The following is a 24,710-nucleotide window of genomic DNA, read 5'->3' as shown; positions in this document are numbered from 1 at the left end:
TATCAACATTAATTCCTTAGTCTTGACAAAACCGTGGTTATGTAAGATGTCAGCTTTAGGGGAAATTGAGTGAGGGAGATACAGGAACTCTGTTGTATCTTTGTAACTTTCCTATAAATCTAAAATTATTCCAAAATAAAAATTCCTTTAAAGCAGAAAAAAATCAAGGTTTATTTATTTGAAAATTATAGTTTAGAAGTAACTTTTCTCTGCAATAGTTTGAGGAATCAAAATGATTAGTTATCTTTTAAAAATCCAGATTTTGTGAATAGAGATATAAGGAAATATGTGACCATCGGTTGCACTTTTCAGTTTATAGGAGGTGTGGGATTTCAGTTTTTGGATATTGGCATGGTGTTTGTGACTTCCTTATACCTGATTACACACTTGCTCTTTGATTCTTTTAAGGTGCTTCTGTGGTCTTTGGTAGTTTAGTATAGCACTTTGTATTAACAGAGGTAAGACCTGCAAATGGTTCCCAGTGCACTGTTTTTTCTTTTTCTTCTCTTTTCTTTAATGTACTATTGGAGGCAAAAAGACCAGTGATGGGACTCAGTTTGGAGTTGAGACCCTTCAGTTACATCTATGTAAGCTTCTAGGTCAAGTACTAGACACAGTTGACCTATTGTTAAGGAATATGAATAAAGATGAACAGAACTCTTAAATAGCCATTTCTGTAATTGAGCTAAAATAATTGATTGCTGTCAGATAATAGAAATTCTCAGTTTCAAAAATGAACTCTAGCAGTATAGCTCTTTTAGATTTCTATAAATATTAAAAGACTACAAGAATGGAACTCTGTAGTTTGCTGAAACTATTACATAACTTTTCATTAATAAAGATAAAATAGCCATGCTGGTCTTATAAATGGTTTCCTGCTTCTGTTGCCAACTTTAATGATTTTAGTTAAACTTAAATTTAATAAAGGGAAATAGAAATATATTATACTTGAAGGATGTAGACATTTAAAACAACAAACCCAGGCCTGAGTGATCATTGCAGAATAATTATTAGGCTTGAAGATTTCTGTTTTGCTTGATGGTATTTATTTAGAATTGGTGTTATCAATCTTGTATTATCAGAATGACATCTTTACTTGCTTTTTGTGTAACATCCTTTTGCTAAATCTTGGCTAGGAAGTTCAGAAAAATGGAAGAGAGCTTTTTTGGGACAAGTTTAAATTCCATTGGTCATATGATAGTTCATACATAAAAAACAAACAAAAAAACCCTTTTATTATTCTTTTGTGCTAAAGAAGAGCATTAAAAGTAGTTTTTAGAGACCTACTTTACTGTTCAGCTGCCTGACTGTTATTTTGTGGTCACCTAAAGTGTAAATGTGAGTAGCTATTATGTATTGAGCACTTTCTATGTACCAGACACTTTACTTATGATTTCATTTAATCTTCCCAAACACAAAAATAGTTTGAAATTCCTTTTCTAGATGTGGTGGGGAAAGTAACAATATCTCTAGGCTGCACCTGAGAGTTTGGTGCAGAACGAACAGGCGTTGAAGTGTGGTGTAAAGTACCTCCTGTTTGGTTCATAATGTGATCGGCTTCCAGGAAACTCTTAGTCCATGGATACATGGTAAACTTTAGAGTACTCAGCTCTTCTGGGTTAAAGGATGTCTGATCACACTGGGTGACCTAGAGCAGATTCCCCTGGGGTGACTAGCCTGGAGTCCAATCTCTCGGTCCCTGTTCCAGCCTTGATCTGGCTCGTTCTACAGTTCCCTAACATGTCAGTTGTTCTCTGTCACTTGATTAACTGCTGAACACTCACTCATTGTGTGCTTCATTGATCACAAGCCAAGAACTTCTGGCAGCTCTGGGAAACATGATCTCAACCTGCCTCCTGGTCAGTGCTGGGCAACTAGAAGTTGTTAGTTGGGGGTGAAAATTTGGATCCAGAAGCTAGGACAAATGCCAGAGGCCAGAGATGGGGTAATTGAGCAGCTGACATGTTGAAATGCAGCTATCCAGGTTCAGTCAATAGGTCGGGACTCAGAAAAAGAGTAGGCATGTGACTTTGAAAGGTGGTTTTTGAAGATAATGGTGATTAGGTGTGGACTTGGTGGATATAAAATACAGTCAACCCTCGAACAATGTGGGCTTTGGGGGTCCTGCCCCGCCCCAAAGTCAAAAATCCACATACAGCTTTTGACTCCCTCAAAACTTAACTACTAATAGCCTCTTGTTGACAGGCAGACATGCCAGTGACTAAATAGTCGATTAACACATACACATATTTTGTATGTTATATGTGTGATATATTGTGTTCTTACAATAAAGTAAGCTGGAGAAAAGAGAATGTTATTAAGAGAATTGTAAGGAAAATACATTTACAGTATGATACTATATGGAAAAAAAATCCACATGTAAGTGGACCCCCACAGTTCAAACCCGTGTTATTCAAGGGTTAACTGTAATTCCAGCTGCTTTATGAAGAAGAATAAGAGTTACTTAACAACTTATTCTTCATAGTGCTCATTACACTGTGCAGAAATCTATCTCTCTATAACTTCCCCCCATCAGTTTTAGCTATGTCTTTCTGTAGTTCTAAGTCTCCAGTCTCTCTTACACTGGAAAGCATAAAATACACACAAAATTACAAAGTCTCTTTTGTTATCTTCTCTTCTTTACGGTCTCCAAAAGTTGGCATTCTTTAGGGCTTAGTCCTCGTCTGCCTTCTACATTTATTCTCTGTGCAGTCTCATGTGACCCCTTGTTTTAAATGCTTTCTGTTCTCCCAGCTTTATTTTTTTACCTTGATCTCTCCTGTGAGCTCTAGGCTCATTTCTATGCCTGCCTCTTCAACATCTATTTGAAAGTCTAATAAACATTTCCAGCCTAACATGTGTGAAGTAGAACTCTTGAATTCTCCTCCCCAAACCTGTTCCTGTCTCCTCCTTCTTTATCTCAGTAAATGGTCCACACAGTTGCTCAGGCCAAAAACCAGAAGCCATCTTGAGTTTTCTCTTTCCTTCTTAACCCATGTCCATCCCATCAGTAAGGTTTATACGTCCTGTCTTCTACATATATCCCAAATACCCCTGTATTGCCACCACCCCCTACTACTACCCTAATATAATACAACCTGTCATCATCCCAAGTTACCTGGATGATAGCAACAGTCTTCTAACTGGTCTTCCTTATCTCCTCCTTGTACCACTCTGGTCAGTTCTCCATATAAGAGCAAAGGTGGGGTTTTCTTTTTAATGTTTATTTATTTTTGAGAGAGACAGAGACAGAGACAGAATGCAAGCAGGGGAGGAACAGAAAGAGAGGGAGACACAGAATCTGAAGCAGGCTCTAGGCTCTGAGCTGTCAGCACAGAGCCTGACACTGGGCTCGAAGCCACAGACTGTGAGGTCCTGACCTGACCCAAAGTCGGATGCTTAACCGACTGAGCCACCCAGGCACCCAATAAGTGGTTTTTAAAAATGTTCAACAGTCCCTGTCTGTTTCCCTGTTCAGAACCCTTGGGTGACTACCCATCACACTCAGGATAAAACCCCAAGTCTCACCATGTTCTACCAGGCCCTGTGTGTTCTGCCAGCTGACTGTATCTCCTACCATTCTCTGCCTAGCTCACTTTGCTCTAGTAAATTGCCTTTTGCAGTTCCTTAAGTTCTCCAAGTTCATTGGACTCCACTAAATCCTTGTTACTCCCTGCTCTACACCCTCATTTCATCCGGTTCAGCCTCTAGCCTGATACCAGTGGAGGGAGATCTAGAGAAAACAAAATTACAGCGCACATAGTAAGTGAGGTTACACTAGAAGTTTTGCAGCTTTATTATTCCAAGTTTCTGTATTTGGAATTCCTTTTGAGTGGAAGAGGAACTAGAGATTTAGAGCTATGGAAAGACCTGGCTAGAAGCAATGGGAGAAGTTACAGAGAGATTTCTGCTTAGTGTAATGAATGCTATATTGCATAAGTTGGCAACAAGTACAGTTGCTTAAAAGTAACACTGAGCTGCTCCACTGGACAGTGAGTTCTCCAGCACTGGCAGTGTACAAGTTGAGGCTGATCAGATTGAGACTCTACAAGTTGTGGAGGGAAAATGTGCTGGAGTGGAGGAGATGAGAATTCATTTGTAGATCTTCCCAACTCTGAGAGTATATGTGTTTTTAGAATCTTTTATTTTTTCCAGAACACTTATTCTCAGAGTATTCCTCAGATTCATCTGCCTGCATTTATATTGGAAGCTTTTACCAATAAAGGGTAAGCACTTCTAGATGAAGTTTCCAATATTTAAGAAAAAGAGGAACTACTATCAAGGTTGATTCCACTCGGATTGACCAGGTCTCCATCTAAGGAAATTACTTTGAGTAATAATTTAAAATTTATTTTTTATTAGTTTTTGGTCTAAAGTAAACAATAAACACAACAAATTCCCTGATAGATTTTAGTTATTAAACAAAAGTTCACTGAGTCGCAGAAGTAAAGAGCATGATACTTGGAAATAGCTTTTTTTTTTAATAGCCTTTGATCAGAGTTTGCTAGAAATGGAAAAGTCACCTCATACTTTCCCTTACCTCAGAAACTCTTTGAGAATTAGTGATCGTGTGTGAATGTTTCATTGAGAGGGATATAGCCATTCCCTTACCTTCTCTTAGACAAAAATATGATTTAAGCAATAGAGAGCTTTGTTAGAAGTGCTTTTAGTTAGACCTGAATAATGCTATTCATGCAAATTCCAGTTTCTTTATAACCCTTGAACCTTGGAACTTGGAATTAATGACATAAGAAAGAGTAATTTTCAGAGTCTCTGGATACTAAAGTACTTCATGTTTGATTGCTTCTGGTAGTTAGGACCTAAATAATAGGATGGCACATCTAAAAGTTGCCTCCAGCGTGACACTGCTTCTGGCAGCACCGGGGCCTGTCCCACCCAGCATGTGCTCGGCAGACCAGTATGAAATCAGCGCTATGATGAATACCCTGTTGTGACCAGGAAAGCCTGAACTCCTTCACATGCTTTCACCTTGAATCGCATTTTGTTTCTCTGTCTTCTCTGGGTTTCTGACTTTGCTGCCTCCTTTCCCATTTTACCTATCTCTGTGCTTTAGATGTGACTTCTTCCTCGTTACTGTATTGACCTTACCCAGACAAAACTTCTGCTCTGACTCAAAACCTACAATTTGGATTATGTCCTGTATTGAGATTCCTGTCTTGCCCTGAGCCAGGAATTCTCCTAGGAGGAGAGAGAAACAGTAGTACCTACTTGATTGTATAGGTAGTTGACCATTGCCTATGCATCTTGGTTCTTGACCTCCTGCATCTAGGCAATCAAGATTAAGTATTGCACCTGGCCTTAGCAGAAGACGAATATATCCACATTCCTTCTAAAACCAATAATGATGTGATAAAGAAAGGGAAGAAGCATTTCTTAAATGTAATACACTTTTTTCTGTCAATCTCATCTACCTAGAACAGATCCAAGAATCAGGGATGAGAGGAAAGAGGCTTTTTATATGCTACATTTGGTTGATATTTGAAAATTCAGACCCTAAAATGGTATATCAGGTGCACTTAGAGCCTCTTTATTTGCTAGTTTTCCTCTTAATTGCAAACATATAAATAACACAATGTTTTAAGTGCTTTATCTGTTTTAACTAACTTAATCGTCATGGCAATCCTGTGAGGTATATACTGTTATAGTCCCCATTTAACAGATGAGGAAACTGTCTTGGACAGGTTACATCATCACCCATAGTTAACACAGCTGGTTTTGTCAGAGCTGGGATTCAAGTTCAAGTGCATAACCACTTTTTACATTGATCTGTGAATTCTCTGACTCCTAACTCCAACAAGCCTGGTTAACTGGTTTCTCAGACCACAGCAGGTTAGAAGTTTCAAATTTGAAAGAACACATAATAACCTAGAATTCCCACTTAAAAAAATTTTTTTTTAACATTTATTTATTTTTGAGAGAGTGCATGAACACGAGTCAGAGAGGGTTGGAGAGAGAGAGAAGAAGACAGGATCCAAAAGCAGGCTCTGTGCTGTGAGCACAGAGCCCAATGTGGGGTTTGAACCCACGAACCTCAAGATCATGACCTGAGCTGAAATCAAGAGTCAGCCACTTAAGCAGCTGAGCCACCCAGGTGCCACCCCTAGAATTCCCACTTTAATGTGTTCCTTCTGGTAAGATAATTACTCAAGAACACAAAGATATGTGTAGGAGAGTTCTATATAATGTTATAGAAAAATAGTTAAAGCAAAATAATTGAAAATAATATGGAAATTCAATAATAGAAGAAATGGATAAACTAGGGTCCTGCTTTTCAAACTTTAATATATATATGAATCACCTGGATATCTTATTAAAATGAGGTTTTGATTAAATCTGTGGTGGGGCCCAAGATTCTACACTTCTAACAAGTTCCCAGGTAATGTTGATGCCGATGCATGGATCCCACTCTGAGTAGCAAGGAATTTCAGTACTCTCATGTTATGTGCTTGTTAAGAACAGATCTGGGACCATGGAGAAGTGAATGGACACCTTAGATGCCTCACTCATCTCTCCCTAGTCCCATCCCTGGGTAAGAATTTTTTATTTTAAAATTTTATTTTAAAAGACCATTCAGTGACTCTTAGTTATGCTTGTAACATAATTCAAAGAAAATTCGAAAATGATATTTGTATTATTATTTTCACTTGAATTAAAAAAAGATATCAACTTGGCTTATGACAGTCTAGCCTTAGAGGAAACATTTGCTTCCTGCTACCCACATACATGTCTTCAACCTCCCCAAAAACATCTGCTCATTTTTTTTCCCCAGTAGATATATAGGCTATTTAATGGTTTAGTGAAGGCTTCAGTTTGGGCATCTACCAACACAAGTAGTAAAGGGCTAATATTTTTAAGAACAAAGGTAATGAAATAAATACTTTTTTTGTGCATAATTATGGTTTGGATGTAGATAATCCTACTTTTTAATATTTATCAATATTATTACCTATTCAGCATAAGCTTCTTAAGAAGCAAAATCTATGTTTTTTTTGTATTAAATTCCTGGTATGTGTGTGTGTGTGTGTGTGTGTATGTATGTATGTATATATGTACATACATACATACATATATACACACACGTGTGTGTGTGTGTGTGTGTGTGTATAAATAAAGCACCTTTTACATCACCTCCTCCTTTTTTAGTAAGGTATGCTAAGCAAGTTTTTAAAGGGAAGTCAGTTTTTAAAGGGAGTTTTTTAAAGGGAGGCCAGTTTTCCTTTCAACCTTTACAGTTCGGTAACCTGAATCTAGAAATGAAATATCTTTCACTGTGGAGCAGGGAAGGAAGTAGTAAGGAGGCAGGATAGGGAAGTCTGATTCACTTAAAATCTCATTCTCCTGGAGAGGAGTGTGTTGGGCACAGAAAGCATTCCTGAAACCTGCATAAGGGTATTCTTGAGGATCTGGCTGAGCACCAAACTGTGCATGCAATTTGAAACCCCTAGAAGCTGGCAAGGGCAGCCTGTAAGAAATGAAAACTTACCAGCTCTTCATAAGAATGAACCCTAGAATAAAGGTTTCTCTACACAAGACCTAAAAGAGCTTACAACCAACTCTCAAAAGAATCAGGTAACTTAACTGTCTGGCAGAAGTTTAACACTCTATAAATTAATACAACAAAATCTAGCACTCAGCAACATAAAATTAACAGTAAATTGCATCTAGTCAATTAATAAAAAAGCAAGAGAAAATTTTCATAACCAGGAGACAATAGAAATAGACCCTGAAATAACAGAGATGGTGCAATTAGCAGACAAGTACATTAAAGCAGCTTTTATAAATATGGTCCATGGTCATAAGCATAATGAGGGGTGAAATAAAAAATATAAAAAAGAAAAAATCAGAACATCCAGAGATTTAAAAATACAGTAACTAGGTGTGATTAAGTGCAGATTAGAGTTTTTGGGAGACGAGGTCAGTGAACTTAAAAACATACTGAGAATTCAGCCATAGGATAGAGAGAACAAAGATTGAAAAAGATGAACAGCAACTTGGGGCCCTATAGAAGTACCATGAGTCTAACCTAAGTATAATTGGATTCTCAGATTTGGGGGGAGGGCGAGAGAGGAAAAAATTTAAATAAATAATGGTTGAAAATTTCCCCAGTTTGAAGTAAACTATAAACCCACAGATCCAAAAAATTAAAAAGACCCCAGACAAGATAACACACACACACACACACCAAGGCACATCATAAGAAAATTGCTGAATATCAATGATAAAGAGAAAAATCTTAAAAATGGTCAGAGGGGAGAAAATATATTGCATACAAAGGAATGAAGTCAAGAATTTTAGGCAGCAGACTTTTCAGAAACTGTTCAAACCAGAATGCAGTTTAATAGCATGTTTTTCAGTGCTAAAAAATTGTCAACATAGTATTATATAGCTAACAAACATTTTTAGGAAATTAAGAAGGAAACAAAATAAGGGAGAAATAGCTTTTTTTGGTCTCAAAACTTGAGACAACTTATGACCAGCAGACTTATAAGAAATATTAAAGAAATTTCTTTAAGCAAAAGGAAAATGATACCAGATGGAAATTTGGAGTATACAAAGGAATAAAGAATCCCTGAACCTGAAATGGTTCATATGTGGATAAACATAATTTTTTTTTCTTTGCATTTTAGTTTTTTAAAAAGGTAACTGTTTGAAGCAAAAAATAAAACAGTGTCTATCTAATGGGATTTTAACCTGTAAAAATAAAATGTATGACAATAGCTCAAAGAATTGGATGGGAGAAAGGAAGCATGTTGTGGCAAGAGTTTTATATATGAACATGTAATATTTTTTGAAGGTAGATTAGAAGAGAGCATCCACTTAAAAGGATTAGAAAAACAGTTTTAATTAATAAGAAACCAATGGTGGATATGAAATGAACTCCTAAAAAATAATCCAAAAGAAGATAGGGAAAAAGGGGAAAAGGAACAAAGAACAGAAGGGACAGATAGAAAACCTACAACAACGTGATAGAACTACATATAACTGTATCAATAATCATATTAAATGATGTAGTCTAAAAGGCAAAAGTTGTCAGATTGAATAAAAAAGAGTAAACTCTGTGTTGTTCTCAAGAAAGTCTTAAAATAGGTTAGAAAAAGGGTGGAAAAATATATACAATGTAGGTTCTAATATAAGAACACTGGAGTGGCTATGTTAATATCAAAGTGGACTTCAGAACAAGTGATGTTAATAAGATTAAAAAGGGACACTTCATAATGATAAATGGACTGATTCATCAAGAAGAAATAATAACTTTAAATTTAAATGCAACTAATATTACGTTGTCAAAATACATGAAGCAGAAACTGATAAGCTGAAAGAATACATTGAGAAATCTTCTATTATAGTTGGACATTTCAGCATTCGTGTAAAATTGATGGGATAAGTACAAAGAATATCAGGAAGGCTATAGATGTGTATAACAACACTGTAAATTATCGTAATTTTATTGACATTTATAAAACATTCCATTCAAGAATAGCAGAATATACATTCTTTTTAAGTGCACATGGAACATTCATCAACATAACCCACCATATACTAATACATAAAACAAGTCTCATTAAGTTTAAAATGACGGAAATTATGCAGAGTATGTCCTTTGGTCCCAACAATTAAGTTAGAAATCAATATCAGAGAGATATCTGAAAAATCCTCATTATCTGTAATTATATCGTATGCTTCTAACGCATTGGTTAAAAAAAAAAAAAGGGAAATTAAAAGTTGTTTTCAAGTGAATCATAATTAAAACACGTGAGAATATGTGGGGTATAGCTGAAGCAGTGTTTAGACAAATGTTTAGCTTTTTTTTTTTTTTAATTTTTTTTTTCAACGTTTATTTATTTTTGGGACAGAGAGAGACAGAGCATGAACGGGGGAGGGGCAGAGAGAGAGGGAGACACAGAATCGGAAACAGGCTCCAGGCTCTGAGCCATCAGCCCAGAGCCTGACGTGGGGCTCGAACTCACGGACCGCGAGATCGTGACCTGGCTGAAGTCGGACGCTTAACCGACTGCGCCACCCAGGCGCCCCGACAAATGTTTAGCTTTAAATGCATGTATTAGAAAGAAGAAAGGTGTAAAATAAATGATCTAAATGTCCACTTTAAGAAGCTAGGAAAAGAAGAACAAATTAAAACTAAAGTAAGTAGAAGGAAGAAAATGATCAAAAAGAACAGAAATCGATGAAATAGAAAGCAGTTAATCAACAGATAATCAAGGAAACCAAAAGTAAGCTCCTTGAAAAGATGAATAAACCTCTAGCTAGTCTAATCAAGAAAAATAAAGAAGGAAGAAAACACGCTAGTAAGTATAATATCAGGATTGAAAGGGGGAGGCATCATTACATATTCTATAGAAATTACAAACATATAGGGGTGCCTGGGTGGCTCAGGCAGTTGAGTGTCCAACTCTTGATTTTGACTCAGGTCATGATCCAACGTTTGTGGGATCGAGCCCCACGTCGGGCTCCACTAAGCATGGAGCCCACTTAAGATTCTCTCTCTTCCTCTGCCCCTCTTCCTTGCTCATGCGCTCTGTCTTTCAAAAAAAAAAAAAAAAAAAAAAAACAACACATAGAAGAAATATTCCAAACCTCTAGAAATAAGTTTGACAACTTTGATGAAACAGATAAATTACATGGAAGACAAACATTACTGAAATTGACTCAGGAAGAAATATAAAATTAGAATAGTACTGTATCTTTTAAAGAAGTGATATTTTAGTTAAAATCCTTTCCATGCAAACAAAGCAAACCAAAACCCCAAACCAAAATAACTCTACGCCCATACATATTTTAACTGATGAATTCTATCGAACATTTAAAAGAGGAATAATTCAGAAAATAGAGGAAGAAAGAACACTTCCTAACTCATTTTAGGACACCAACATTACATTAATACGAAATCAAGATAAAGACATTGCAAGAAAACTATGAACAGATATCTTTCATGAATGTAGATGAAAAATTTTTAAAAATTAGCAAATCAAATCCAGCAGTGTATAAAAACAGGTTTATTGTTGGGGTTCAAGTTTGGTTTAATATTGGAAAATCCACTAGTATAAGTCATCACTTTATTTTTTTAATATATGAAATTTATTGTCAAATTGGTTTCCATACAACACCCAGTGCTCATCCCAAAAGATGCCCTCTTCAATACCCATCACCTACCCTACCCTCCCTCCCATCCCCCATCAACCCTCAGTTTGTTCTCAGTTTTTAAGAGTCTCCTATGCTTTGGCTCTCTCCCACTCTAAGTCATCACTTTAACAGGAAAAATGGGAAAAAAGCTATGTGATCCTCTCAATCCTTGCAGAGAAAGCATTGGACTAAATTCAGCAGCCATTCAGAGAACGAACCTCTTGGGAAACTAGAAGCAGAAGGGAGCTTTCTCAACTTGACAAAAGACATCTACATATAACTTCTAACTAAAATCTTATTAAAGTCACAAGTTCCAATGCTTTCCCCCTAAGATAGGAAGCAAGCCAAGGATCCCCACTCCCCTCCTTATGCCTGTCAAACACTATAATGGAAGCCTCAGTCAGTGTAATAAACGATAAAAAGAAAGAAATGGCATACAGATTGGCAAAGTAGAAATGAAACCTCTTTATTTGGCAAAACATGATCATGTGTAGAGAAAATGCTGAGAAACCTCCTGAATGCCAGTAGAATTTGTAATTGAATTTAACAAGATTGCAGGACACAAGGTAGATTTACAAAATCAGTTTTATGTGTATATACTAGCAGTGAAAAATTAGAAATTGAATTTTGAATTTATATGGAAATTTAAAGGACCTAGAAAAGTAAAAAAAAAATTAAAAAAAATTGACAAAGAAGAACTGTATTGGAAAGTTTTCACTACCTAATTTCAAGACTTCCTCTACATTTTAAAGCTTTCTCTTTAAAACTACAGTGATCAAGGCAGTGTTGGCCTAAAGTAGACATATATTCATGGAATAGAATAGAGAATCCAGAAATAGACCCACACACATACGTCAATTGATTTTTGATATTGATGCTAAGGTATTTAAATGGAGACAGAATAGTCTTTCAATATAACATATTAGAACACCTGGATATCCAAATGTGAAAAAATTAATCTTAACCCTTACCTCTTCATGTACAAAAATATCTTGAAAAGAATCATGGATCTAAATTCAAAAGACTAAAACTAGAAGAAAAAAAAAATCACAGGAGAAAATATTTGTGAACTTGGGATATGCAAAGAGATCTTAGGACACAAAAAGCATGACCCATAGAAGAATGATTGACAAATGGGACTCTATCAAAATTTTAAACTTCTATTCTTCTAAAGACATCATTAAGAAAATGAAAAGGTAATCTTTAAACAGAACCTATTCACAATACGTATACCTGACAAATGACTTGTGCTCAGAATATATAAAAGACTTTTACAACTCATTAATAATAAGATAACCCAGTTAAAAAATATATGCACAAGAAAATAATGAATGGCCAGTGCAGCACAGGAAAAGAGGTTCAACATCATTAGACCTCAGAAAACAGCAAATCAGTACAATGAGATACCACTGTATATTCATCAGAATAGTTAAAATTTAAAAAGAGCAAGTGTTAGCTGGGATGTCGACCAATTCTACTTTCATATATTTTGCCATAGGGAAAGTTAAATGATAAAACCATTTTTTTTAAATGATAAGACCATTTTAGAAAATAGTTTGGCAGTGTTATAAAGGTAAGCATATTATTACCATAAAATGCAACAATTTCACTTGTAAATATTTACCCCAAAGAAATAAAAATGAGTTTACACACACACTTGTACATGAATTTTCATAGCAGCTTTATTAATGATAGCCTCAAGCTGGGACCAAATGTCCTTCAACTAGTGATGAGATAAACACATTGTGCTGTATCCATGCAACGGAATACTACTTGGCAATAAAAAGGGATAAAGTACTGATAGACATAACATGAATGAATCTCAGAAACATTTTGCTGAGTAATATAAGCCAGACACAAAAGAATACAAATTCCATGATTCAATTTACTGCCTTGGATTACTACATTAGAAATGTTAGAAAAGGCATATTTAATCTTTGGTGACAATAAGCAGACAAGTTATTGCCTGTAGCTGAGTTCAGTGTAATTGACCTGGATTGAGTATGAGAGAACTTTTTGGCATGATGAGTGTGTTCTGGATCCTAAGTGGTGGTGATTATATGGATATATATGTTTATAAAATACATTGAAATGTACACTAAGATATATTTTGTATATAAAATTTTGTATTTTTATTTGTATATAAACTATACTTCAGTAATGTTGTTTTAAAAAACATTCCACAAATTTTGAAAGTTATTTAACTGGTGAAAGATTAACTTCTGTCTAACAGTAGAAGACTTCTGTGTAAGACTGAAACTGAGTCAGCCTGACAAATCCATTTAGGTAAATCAGTATACACAATATAAGCAGTAATACATGAATTGAATATCCTTAAACCAGAAAGGAAAGTAAATGAATTCTCAGTACACTTTCTAGCGTATGATTTGATGTATTGGGATGGGACCCTAGCATCCTTAGAATTCACTGATATACTTTTCTAAATTCTTAAATTGTATGTGTACAGCATGGTTTTAAGTGTATTGGTTGTTTCCCCTCGTGATCACATAGCTGACTAGGAGCTGCAGCCCTGCCCAGCATCATGAGAGTTCAGTGTTATAGTTGTTCAATGTTATGACATACTATTAACCTGGGAAAAGTCAAAAATCAAAATTTGAAGTACGGTTTCTACTAGAATTATTTATTATGTTGTCAACTCTTCTATAATTATTTTTTGGTTTAGTCAAAGGTTTAAAGATGTAGATCAGTAATTTATTTTGTTAATTTTTCCTTATATCAGTTTTTATTTTTGAATGTGTGTTAATGTATTATTTGCTGTCAGTATCTCAAGAGTTATACCTTGTGTCAGAATAATATGAGTCTCTTCCTAATTTTTGCCATGTGCTTTGTGTTTTAGCTGACATGAATATTGCTACCTTAGTTTATATTTTCCTATATGTCTTTATACTTACTTATATTTTTTCTTTATTTTCATGTGTTTTAGATACTTACTAAAAGTAGAGCATAGATTTCATTTTTTAACCTGGTGAGAACCTTTGTCTTTTAAGGATATTTTAACTCATTTATATTTGTTGCTAAAATTAATCTAATTGGCTTTACTTCATTGATCTTGTTTAAAGCTTTCTGTTTTAAATTATTTTTTGTTTCCATTGTGTTTTGGACTTTTTGCTCTGTGGTTTAACATTTATCTTTGTTTAATTTGGTTTTGATTTTTTGAATTTGTGGGAATATTCACAGTTATTTACTAGTCAGCTTGTTTTCTAAGATGTCCCTGTCATTCCTATATCAAGTTACAAAGGGCATGGCACTTAGATTCTCATTAATATTTATTCAGTGACAGAAGCTGTCCTCTTGCTGCTTTGAGTCTTTGATAGGCTATTACCCTACCTTGAATGCTCCTTGTCATGTGGTGACCTCAAGTGGGTGTCAGCTCCATTCCCTTTCTATTAATAAGGTGCTTGTATGTGGGGCTTTCCCATTTTTTCCCAATATACTTGAGGACTATTTAGGGGAGTAGGATCTTAGATAACACTTAGATAACACTTAGACTTGTCTTAGAAACAGTGTGGAAGGAAGAAGCCTGTAGCGGTTGGTAGGGGTAATATCTTTAAGAAAACAGTGATGTTGAGCTATTTTTAGAGATGGAAGTCTTGTCTTTCTCATATTTTGTTTTTTAGCAGATAATTATGTGGCTGGACTACCAAGATGTAGGGAGTGAGGTGAAGCTGAGAACGGCCTCTCCAGGATTGTGGGTCATGGTGAAGTTCTTGGCAAGAGGCTCATCTTAGTGTGGTATGTGGAAAGCACATGGGCTGAGGAGGCAGGAAAGCCTTTTTCCAGCTTTGGTTCTCTGTTTTTTTGTGTGACCCTGGCAAACCACTCAACTTTCCTGGGCCTCAGGCTAGGTCTGTTAAATGAAGAAGATGACTCGCTGGGATCCTTTCTAACTTTAAAACTCCATGACTGACCAGGGCACCAAGGATAGCAAAGAAGTTTCTGTTTGACAGCATTTTTATTTTTAATTTCATTAAGCAAAGAAGTCATCTTAATTTCATCTTGCAAAGTCAAGAGGAATAAATCACTTATCTTACTACTTTGAGTAGGAGAGTTAGAAGAAGGGATCCTATGTTACTTGTGTATTTATGCTCTGACCTAATATTAGGTAAGTGACACATGTTGTGGTGGGGAGTCCCAATTATAACACCTGGAAGTAGTTTGGTAATAGAATGACTCAGAGGAATGTTAAATCACTATTTTTCCCTGAGAAAGATATTTATCTAGACTCCCAGAAAGTTACTACCTTTTACATTGCGATGTGTGCTTCGGATTGAGAATGCTGGGAGGTAGGCCCACTGTGTGATAATACTCAGACATCAGGCTAAAGGTCACACTGAAGGTCTGTCATTGCTGGGCTCCTGAGTGGTAAAAAGGCTGCTAGTGCTGAATTTATGTTTCATGAGATCAGCAATAGGATGCTGCCCGAGCTGGCTTTTTGTCATAAGCTGAACTGGGCATGGTCACAAGCAGGGTGGGCAGATAGAATTTTGAAATAATGAACATGTCACAGCTGTGAAAGAGTGAGGAAACAGTGTTGACTGAATACAATCTATACCGCAGTCAAAGGGTGACTCTTTTTGAAGAAAGGCTTTGTTCTGGCTCAATTCTGGAGGATGAGCCACTGACAAAGGCTTCATCCAGAGCAGCATGGAAAAGATCATGCAGCAGACATTGGTTGCTTCTCTTCTCTGTGGTCATCACTGTGAGGGGTTTTATTTCCCTCTCTACCAAGAGCATCTAGGGAAAAAAAGAGAATTGTTTCATTTCAGAAATTTTGTTTTTTGTTCTAGTAAATAAAGACATGTCATGAATAAATTCAAGTAAAATTCAAAATAAACTAGAAGCTTGGATCAAAAATGCAGGTGATAGGCTTTTATAAAGTGCCATTGTATGGTAGACCCACCTAGGGATGCAGAGATCAACATTCAGTAGCCTCTGTCCTTAAGAACTAAACTTGAGTAGGTAGACAGATAAATGGCTAATACTTTTTTTTTTCTTGGTAGAGGAAGACCTTTATTACTGATAGTAACAACCTGAATTCTAGACTCTTCTGTGGGACACTGGATTCCTCTTCAGCTTGTACATAGAGGGGTACTGTATGTCTTTATCATGTAAAAGGTTATTCACCTTCTGTTTGGTGATTTGAATAAAGAGTTGCAAAACACAGCTCTGCACGAGGAAGTTGATGTCATGGCCAAGGGCTTGTGAGGTTAAATTGCTAAGGGTATGTTTCATTTAAGTTTTTATAGAGCATTTGCTCTCTGAAAGGCTCTCTGCTAGATGTTGAGACTGCAAGGTAAGATAGAATCCCTGTTCTCAAGACATTTATAGTCCAGAGGGAGATGAATAAATGGATAACTAGAGCACAGGGTACGCTGAAGCATTTGGAGGGAATAAATCATCAGAATGCACAGGAGAGAATGATGTAGGGAACTTTGAATGTGTTCTAATAGAACTAAACAGTCTCAAAGAACCTATTTCCTCAATGGTTAGAGTGATCTGTGCTTAAATTTGTTTTTTTCCAAGAGCTATACATTTCTGATGGTAAGGATAATAATAACAGCCAAAAATTGTACAGTGTTTTACTCTGTGTCAGGCACCATGCTGGTATTTTATGTATAACAAGTTAAGTGATTCTTACAGTCGTCCTTTAAGGTAAGTATTTACATTAGTCTAGAAACTGAGGCATAGAGCATTCGAGTAACTTGACCAATGACAATTAGTATATAGATCTAGGACTTTTTACCAAAGTTCTAAGTTCTACTGTGCAAAGTTAAGATGTTTAAAATTAAAAGCATCAACTACTGGAGGAACCATCATATGTTTTTGTAGGTATAGCAGCTTAATATTAATGAGTCATAGCTGAGCATCCAGGAGAAGAATAAACATTGTTGATACATGTGCTTTTCATTTTCTACAAATAAAGCTGTATATTATTATAATTATTATTGGAATTACCCTGTACCAGCTACAAATTATAAGTAGAATATTTTATTTGAAATTAGAGGAAGATACCTTTTGATCAAATACTCCATCCCATTAATTTACAGGAAAGGGTTTTCTTGAGTTTTGAATATATCTAAAGAGATTGCACAGCCTCCCACAATCATGGAATCCCACAGCTCTTTGAGGTGGGGATTTCCTATTCAGCCCAGTGTCTCCTGGACAAGGAAGAGGTTACTTTCTCTATCGCTCATCCGTTGAGATGTGGGTCTCTTTTTACAACCCTGGAGGCCTTTAATTTATAAACTGGATTTGTAAATTGAAGGAGCCCAGGCTGGTTGGGTCTGTGGCACATGTGGCTTACCTCCATGCCTGAACCACAGGAGGCCTGCTATTTGCTGCACTGAGGGAGTTAATAAGAGCTCTTGTGACCTGGTTTGCCCACAGTTTATAGGCTCAAATCTAGATGATCTGAAGGAAAAAAGAATGGGATGAAAAAGTCTAAGTTATGGTCATAAACTAGAGGGAAAGGTAGAATTTTGAAGCCAGCATCAGTATAGCACAGACAAGAATTAGAAGTTAGGAAGAGCCTTGGAGGAGAGATTTTTAATTAGAGCAACACTCAGGACATTTGAGATTGTTATGGTGATTTTAAATAGGCAGCCCTTTGGCTTTAAATAGAATCAAGGACTTGACTCTTTGTCTGTGGTTTATTAAATGTAAACACATAGCAAATTTAAGGGGAAAAGGTAGTCTTTTTATGTAGAAGTTCTGATTTATGGCTTCCTGGACTTTGAAAGACTCCTTGCCCCTTTATTAAATACATTGAGTTGTTCTAAAACTTAATAAAATATATTTTTCTTGCACAAGCAGGTATTTTTAATATAGCAATTAGGAATGTCACTAGGAAGATTATTGAAAGCAGTATGTAACAAAGTTTGAATGGTCTTACTAAAGAAAATGGGATTTTAGACATCATTTGAATACATTAACTAAAAATAAAAGTAAACTTTTCATGTACTACTGAAATCAACCATGGGATTGAAGAAACTTACGAAGATATTTTGTGTAAATGTATTTTCTATTTTGCTTTTCAAAAACTGAATTTTATTTACAGATGGAATACATAACCTTGTTTAAAAAGTTCCCTTTGACCACCACCCTCCAATCCTCCCAGAGGTCATCATTTTGCCATTTATTCTTCCAAACTGTTTTTTTTTAATATTTATATGCATATATTTATATGCATTGAACAGATGGTTATGTTTTGCATAAATATTTAAAAAATAATCCACAGAATGTATTGTTTGCATGTTCATTTGAAATATGGCCTTCCATTGTATGTTTTGTTTTTAATTCTTCAATAATGTTACTAATAGCAGCTGACATTTATTGACTTGTTACTATGCGCTGGATAAGATATTTAGCATTTTTCATATAATTTAGTTTAATAGTCTTCAATAAGCTTCAGAGGTAAGTCGAAATAGTTGGTTTTATATGAATAAATTTTCACCTTCATTATACCTCACATTTACATTAAATTACTAATGCCAATAGTTTATCATTCTTTTCTTTTTTTAATGTTCACTTATTTTTGAGAGAATGAACGGAGGAGATACAGAGAGAGGGGGGAATAGAGGATTCGAAGCGGGCTCTGCACTGACGGCAGAGAGCCCAATGTGGGGCTCGAACTCACAACTGTGAGATGGTGACCTGAGCCAAAGTTGGACGCTCTACCAACTGGTGCCCCAGTAGTTTATCATTCTTTAATAAGACTTCAAAAATACACATTTAGAATGATTTTTAAAAGTTGCTAAGAGTATAACTTGTAGTTCTGTGAGTTGTGTTATTCTTATTCAGTCAGCCAAGTCCTTGGAACAGCTGTCTCTGCTAGGCCACAAGGCTGGGAATGTGAGGGTGACTCCTCACCTTTTAGGAATGAAGAGGTAGTGTGTGTCATATTTGACTCATTCTAAATGAAGAACAGACAACCCCAGACGTTTCCTCAGTAGTTAAGGATTTTAAAACCTATGCCTGTGACAGTGTCCTTATTTTGGGGAACAGTTACAGGATACAAGACCCAGGTGGAAGGAGGTTTGTTTTTGAAAGATGCTTTTCACTTTTGCCCTTCATCATTCTGGTATGAGGAAATGGAGGCTGCGGCAGCGGGAGCTCTGAGAATTTTTATGGGAACTGGTAAAGGGATGATAGTGAGTGGCTTGAGAGGGGAAAAGGGTGGTGCTTATTATGTATACCCTGATTTTGGAATTTGGAGGAAGATCTTTTCAAAATTTCATGACGAAATAAAGAGTTTTTAATAAGTGGAATAGCTTTTTGGAAGAGTTTAAATCTCCGCTCTGCTGCTTAACTAGCTGGATGACCTCAAAAAAGCCACTTTATGCTGTTTCAATCATGTTAATAGTATCCACTTTATAAAGTTGTGGGGTTGAAATTACATAAAACATTTTATACATTGGGAAGTGCTGTACAAATGTGCAAATATTAGGTGATATTCTTACTGTTTTTATGATCATAACTCTTGTCAAGGCTTGTCTGTGTTTTGCCTCTTGTGTTATTGCCTCTGTATTGAAGACTTAACCTGCTTGTTGCTTCTATCCTTTATTACTTGAAAGAGAGTACTCTATTAGGGCTCTGTGATTTTTCACGCAGAAAAAGAGACCTTCTTGCTGAGTCATTTAACAAATGTTGAAGGCCTAGTATGTATCAGTCAGCATTTCTTCAGGCCCAGCATAAGAACTGAAAAGATCATGGACAGTATCTCTCAGGAAAGGAGACACGCCGAAGGTCCCAATAATTATCATGTCATTGTCATTATACATTAGTGTTCACAGACATTTTTGATCTCTTTGTCTTCAAGATAAAAGTAAACACATGTAAGTTAACATCTGTCTACCTAAAAAGTATTTGTACTAAATTCTGTCGTAGCAGGGACATTGCTTGAAAAAAAAAAAAAATCGAATTATCTTGCTGTGGTGTCTTTTTGGTTATAATACTTAAATTATTTTGAGATTCCCAAATAACATTCAATGAGGATATGAGGTTTTTATGTTTATCAGAACTAGACATGAGTAAACAATGGTTAAGCGCTACAAGTAAGCTCTCCTTTCCAGACGGGGAGATAGTTGCACTGAGGTTCCATTTAGTGCACTTCAGGGTCCTCAGTTAATGGGGAAGTGATCTTTACTTAAAAGCCCGCTCAGAAGTCTGGTTTCTTATTCAGAATTTGTTTATTATTTTTTGCTCCCTCTCATTCCCCAAATGTTTCAACCAACATAAATGTTATAGCAACTCCAAATCCATGGAAAGGACAAGCAGCTTTAGCTTGTTGCACAGGTGTGGGACTGCCTCTCTGTGAGCCAGAAATTAGACATCAGATGTTTAAGGGAACTTGGAAGTCTGCAGTTTAAATCTCATTTGCCATCTGACTGATGTTGCCGTTTATTGTCCAAGACCACTACTGGTATAGGCTGTTTCTTGAAGAAGGTGTATACTTTGGAGGAGGCACTTTGCTGGGGGGAAAAAATCCTCTGGTTTTATTGTTCCTCTTCTGGATAGTTCTAAAAAGCTATAACCCTTTTGACTTTTGTTGGTGGTTTGCTTTGTCATCTCCGTGTTTACTTGCATTTATTTCTTAACCTACTGTTTGTGGCAAACCATCTCTGTCCTGAAGTTATACCAATGAAAAAAGTTAAATCTTACTCCAAAGTGACCTGTGAAATTCCATTCCATATTTTAAGCTTAGCCCATTGGAAATATCACTTTTTTCTTTATTTAGTTTGCTGCCCCACCCCAGTACCTTACAGTCTGAGGGCCATGGGTGGGTTTGTTTGTTTGTTTGTTTGTTTTTAATTAATCTTTTAAACTCACCTGTTTATAGAAACTGAGCATTTCCTCTTTTCTGAAAGGCAGTTGTGGTAAGAGCTGCTTATTTTCTTGAGATCCCAACCCAGAGGTCTCTAGAGGAATTTAGGATCTGCACAGTCACATTTGCTTTTTCAAATTAGAAGCAAGAAATACTTTAATTTGCCTTGACTCTAAACTGTTTTTTTAAATAGAGTTCACAATTAATTGAATTCTCTGAGCTTCTGGTTTATAATACTGAAGAACTTTTACATAGAGTAGATAAAGGATGGAGTAGGAATTTCTGATTCAGTTGCGCATTATTTATTGTGGAAAGAATGTTTTCCCTACAGACCAACTAGGAACAAGATGTTTAAACATAAGCCAGGGTGGAGACTTATTTGTTTGGTCAGCTTCAGAGGAGCCACGTTTCCCTACTTACGATGCGTCTGCCAACTATTCTGTCCCCCCACTCCCGCCTGATTCTTCAGGTTTCTTTGGAATTTTTAGTTAGGACTCTGTTGGATAAGGCAGTGATACAGTGCACACGTGGCATTTAGAAAGGCTAACGGCAGTTTTCTGGAACAGCATACTTTTATCATGTCATGAATTTTTGCTGGTGTGTGTGTGTGTGCACGCACGCGTGTTTATATAAAATGGCTTCTTTCCTTTTTCCCAGTCCCCCTCTGCTGTTGGTTTGTGTATTCACATAGCTGGCGGCTCCAGGACTCCATTTATCACAGGCAGTGGGAGGGGGTACAGAGATATGAAAGGGTTACTGTTCACATTTCCTGTGTAATTCCCTCTGATCTTACTGAGCTGTAGTTTCTTTCTTGATGTTAAACATTCCCAGGCTCCTATAACCTTCTAGCCTGCTTGCTCTGGCCAAGTTTGTCCCAGGTGATCATGTAGGCGAACCTCCTGTTTTTAAAGCTTAGAAATCTCTCCTTCCTTCGTGAGATGGGCTAAATGCTCATTCCTTTGCAATCCCAGAAGAAATCCCTGTGATTTAACGCAAGAACAGAGCATACCATATTAGTTTGAAAAATCAAATTCAGCAGCCAAGTTTGTTGTCAGATTAACTGTGTAGATTTTAAAATCTGATTCCTGATGTAGTATATTTCTAGTTAAATGAAAGACCATGATCTATTAAAGATTGCATTTTTCCTTCTAAAAACACACTTGAAAAATGGGTTCTGGTTCTAAAAGAGTAAATTTGACTGTTACCATGTTACTTTTAGCTTGCCCGATTGCTAGATCATTTTAAATTGTCTCCGATATAAAGATGCTTAGCTGAAACTGTACCATTTCTGTCTCAATTCAATTCAGAAGGTTGTAGGGAGGGGTGCTGGTACTTGTTATTTTCTACTTTTTCTCTGGTTTTAAAAGTATATAGCAGCTTATTTTTATTCCACAATTTTTAAAATATACATTTTTGTGGTTGGCAAAAGTTTTTCTATTTTTGCCTTTTCCCTTTAGAAGAAAATGCCATGCTCCTGTGAAGCATAAGAATACGTCAGCAGCTGCTAAGAAATTGATAGGGGCAGGGTGTACCTGGGCCAGCACTGCCCTCATTGTAGGTAAGGAACATTTCTTTAGACACAGCTTTGGGTAAGTTTGCTTGTATTGCTTATAGCATATCTCTCTGTCTTCATTCAACAGCCTGGGAATCTTGGGGCTTGGGGACAGATACAAATGAAACAGTGTCTCTTTGAAGGAGTTTCTGGGATAATTAAAGCTTGCTGTTGTTTAGGTCAAAGTAAACTATTTGTGTTGCTTAAAACAGTGAGATAAAGTATTTTTTAAGCACCTTAACTATGTGTGATATGGTTTGACATGGAGGTAGGTAGATGAAATTTTAGATTGATTCTGTTTGGATCTGCCTTAAAGAGCCAACACAAATGTTCTATATGTTTCATTCATCTTTAGTTCCCCAGTGTCTGAAACAGAGCTCACCATGCAGTAGGCTTGCAGTAATGGTTTGTTGAATGAGAGAAATAGATTGCCAAATTACTTTTGTATATTCTTAAATGTTTTATATATGCATGATCACATACATGTCTAATAATGTTTCATTTACCCTTTCTATTAGTCTCTAATGATAGAGCCTGTTCGGAGTCCTTTGTTATTAAGCAGTTAATTCCCTCAAAGCGTTTTGTGCCCAAGGCCATAAAAAGTGTACATCTTCTCGTCTAGCCATGACATTCCTATGTCATAGAAAAAAATGAGATTTAGTCATAAGTTACTTAAATTATAGGTAGTTATAATTATAATTATATAATTATATTTAATTATTTAATATTTAATATTTAATATATTTAAATATTTAATATATTTAATATATTATATAATTATAATTATATAATTATAACTATAATTATAATTATAGTAGAACATTTCCTAAAACCAGTAAGCCCATTCACTATTCTCATAATGGAAAACCGCTTATATTTTCTCCTGAAGAATATCTATTCCTAAGACCGTCACAAAGCACTGAACAGTAATATTAATCATCAACAGATACTAATAGAATGTTAATAGAAACAGCACCGTGGCTGTATTGTGGGTTCTCTAAAGATGTGCACAGCCTTGGTCCTCCTACCTAAAGTCTTTCAGACTTTTCAATGAATAGAACACATACAGTAGTCAAGTTAAACAGCAATTTAAGGTACATTAAATGTAGTTATGTGCTAAGTGAGAGTCTTGAACAAGAAGCATGCAGCTTAGTGGAAGGAGAAATCATTTTGACTTGAATTAGAGAGTGGTGAGAAGTTTCACTGAAGAAGCTTGAGTTGGGTATTAGATAAATGATTGGATTTTAGATATAAAAGAAGTGAGGCTAGGGACGCCTGGGTGGCTCAGTCGGTTAAGTGACCGACTTTGGCACAGGTCATGATCTCATGGTTGGTGGGTTCGAGCCCTGTGTCAGGCTTAGTGCTCACAGCTCAGAGCCTGGAGCCTGCTTCAGATTCTGTGTCTCCCTTTCTCTCTGCCCCTTCCCCGCTCATGCTATCTCTCTCTCTCTCTCTCTCAAAAATAAATAAACATTAAAAAAAAAAAAAAAGAAGTGAGGCTACTTTACATTTATAAATATCCGTGATAGCTACCACACTTCTTGTCCCAACCGCAGTGAAGAAACAACAACCAAAGAGCTTAAGTATTATGATGGAGACTTTTCTCCATTGACAGTTTATTAACTCATTTTTTTAGTGAAGTGAAATTTCAGAATAGCTTCCACTGAGGACATACAACTCTGTTAGTTACCATAAGGATCCCTATCGGTAGGAAGTCCTCCCAAATTATAATTTCGGTGGTTAGACAGCATACATATTGGAAAGTTATCATTCATGATTATACTTTGGTAATAAAGGCTCCATCCAGTCTCAGTGGCAAGTTTAACAGAGTTCATTGCTGAATTATATCATGATTTGAAGTCTAACATATAAGGAGATAGATCCAAATTCACTGTTTTTTGTTGCACAGACATAGGTGGCTATAGTAACTCATAAAAATCTAACTTCACCACAATTTTTCATTAACCTCTTGAAGATTCTTCTATGATAATGCAGTTACTGTAGTAATATCACAAATTAATCCAATTTTTTGGTTTTGTAAAGCAAATTAAAGTATGCATAGAATTTACATTGAGACCCTTTGATTAGATTTACTTGTTACTACTTACTATTAAAAGCAAACACTTTAGTGCATTTAATTTTACAGCCAAACTT

General features: G+C 36.0%; 1 protein-coding gene across 21 annotated transcripts in view; it reads left to right on the top strand.

Moving 5' to 3' along the window:
* The window catches only part of ZNF438 (zinc finger protein 438), a 178,118-nt gene that overhangs the window by 41,235 nt on the left and 112,173 nt on the right, over nucleotides 1–24,710 (top strand). For 6 of the 21 annotated variants that reach the window (XM_045061100.1, XM_019834156.3, XM_011283663.4 and 3 more), the window contains one exon: nucleotides 22,462–22,562. The exons of 4 other annotated variants lie outside the window; for them this stretch is intronic. The gene's annotated coding sequence lies outside the window, so the exon portion shown is untranslated. 11 more of the 21 variants (XM_045061098.1, XM_045061086.1, XM_045061090.1 and 8 more) reach the window with 8 other exon arrangements.

The sequence above is a fragment of the Felis catus genome, chromosome B4, assembly GCF_018350175.1.
Source record: "Felis catus isolate Fca126 chromosome B4, F.catus_Fca126_mat1.0, whole genome shotgun sequence".
Lineage (NCBI taxonomy): Eukaryota > Metazoa > Chordata > Mammalia > Carnivora > Felidae > Felis > Felis catus.
Note: the sequence above shows the minus strand (reverse complement) of the source record. Positions and strands in the feature narration are given on the sequence as shown.